We start from the raw sequence: 2361 nt of genomic DNA on the forward strand, positions 1-2361 counted from the left end.
CATAACTATTCACTTCCTGGTTTTCATAGGTTAGAATGTCACTGAACTCATTTTGGAAGGGTGTGAAATACCACAAGCCAACCCTAACTATGTTAAGTATTTTGTCAGCAAATAGCAGTTTGTTTTTTTAAAACAGAAAAATGTTTTTGTTGTCAATAACTACAGCTACCTATGTGACCATTATGTAGGTTGGCAGTTGAGACTACTGTGGCAAGGCATTAGTACACATCTAGACAGCTTAACTTTTTTGAATAACATTTTCACTATTACTTCCCCCAAGGGCTGGTAGGTATTCTACAGTAGCTAGGCTAAATGTTGAGTGACAGACAGACATTTGGGGCACAATCAGAGACATAGTTTGATTCTACACAAAGCCATTGGTAGAATGTCAACCTTAAGGAATGCTGGATCTCAAACTCCTTGTTCAAATAACTCCAACTTTGGATCATGAATTCTACCCACCATCCTCATGAGGCATACCAAATTTCAAGGCAATTCAAGTAAACATGGGGCTTTTAGAGCACTAAGAGCCAACCTTTAAACAGAAAGGGCTTCCCCGCCTTAACTAAAGCAGAGCTGCTGCTTTGCTGTAACATACTGTAGCATCTGTACCAGAGCTGCTTGTTTGTAACCAAGTTATGCCACTATCTTAACTGTGACAAATACTAACTGGATAGGTTGTTTACTTGGGCCGTGAACTTCCTTTCATATAGCTGAATCATGTCTACCACTAACACGATAAAGGCTCATTCAAAGTGCGATGGATCTTTTAAGAATGGAGGCTCAGTTACATACTCTAGACATCCTAACCTCAATTAAAATCTAACTTCTCCTTGAAAGACTAAATAAGCTTCGCTTTCACATTATCTGCAGCTGTAAAATCTACAACATCATCTACAGCACTTTTATCTTTCTCTGGGTATCCTTTGGAAGTGAAAGTGTATCTACAATAGTTCATATGTCTAAATTAATCAGCTGGGCTAATTTTGATTGCATAATAAACTTAGTAACATAAGATGCACTTCAAACATAGACCCGTTGCATCTGTCTGTTCCTGTGCTGGTGTCTTAGCAGTCAAGATGGGCGTGGACATTGTAGGTTAATTGTTTGTCAGAAATGAGTGGATGAATTCTAAGGCTCTCTTCCTACTCTGTTTATGTTTACAATATGCATATACTCCCTATGAATGATTTGAAGATAGTATAGATGATGCTTTTTATAGCCACAGTAGCAGCATTCAGTCTTCCAGTGAGGTTGCTGATCCCATATTCTAAATGCTGTGTAAAGTGCCTTAGCTCAACCTTAACATCATTAAAATCCTTTGGTAAGAACAAGCAGTGGGAGGTCATGCAAGTAGTTGCAACAACCAGGACCCAATCCCTTTACAATTACTGGATTTAAGACTTATTCTATCTCTGTCAAAAGTTATTGATATGTCTTTACTATACTAGTTTGATTCCAGTTACAAAGCATCTATTGACCTATTCACCTCAGCAAAAACTAATCACGGTTGCTTGCTCTTGACAACCGCATTTACGATGCTCTGGGCATCACAGTACAATTTGACAAACTAGAGGTAGCTGAGAAAAAACAGTTCCAAAGGAGATGGAAGGATTGATTGACAGTTTAACTAAAATGACTAAAGGGAGAGATGTCTGACTCTTTGAAGAATGTAATTTAGGATGGAATTCTGAAAGCATAACAAGGAACAGTGAAAAAATTAGGAAAGAAAATTTAAGCTGAGCGGGAAAAGCTTCATCACTTCACAAGGGAGGCTATTCTTGAGAGGAAGAAGCCCCATCATTTGCAATTGAACATGAGTTTGGAGACATCTTTAGGAACAAGCCTCTATTACCAGAGATGGGCTGGATTATTTACTAGGTTTTACCCATTTCACCTTCGCTCTTCATAGTAGAGATGGGAGAGAAAAATATGTTCAGAATGGCAATTTGCAACACATTCATTTAAATGTTTCTGGATATTTACAGTAGATGGTATGTGTGTATATGTAGAGAGAGAGAACGAACGTGCATAAACTGGTATAAACCAGATCAGATGCCATCCCTATTTAATTTTAAACCAGCCATGTTGGCACTAGGGGTCATGTACTGCACTAGATATGTCATTGTCAATAGTAACATCTCCCATCTTGGATCAAAAACTACTGCCTCCACTCATGGTATACAAATATAAAACAGCAGCATTCTTTTTCAATTAATAAGCATTTGAAGAGATGTGATCTTAACCCATTTATTGTTTATGCACAATATGGGCCAAGTCTGGTTTTAGTGAACTATTCAAAACCAGTGGGTCACTTCATTTGTTTCAGCTTCATGTTTAAATGTAATTTTGACAACACTA

The sequence above is a fragment of the Malaclemys terrapin genome, chromosome 1, assembly GCF_027887155.1.
Source record: "Malaclemys terrapin pileata isolate rMalTer1 chromosome 1, rMalTer1.hap1, whole genome shotgun sequence".
Taxonomy (NCBI): domain Eukaryota; kingdom Metazoa; phylum Chordata; order Testudines; family Emydidae; genus Malaclemys; species Malaclemys terrapin.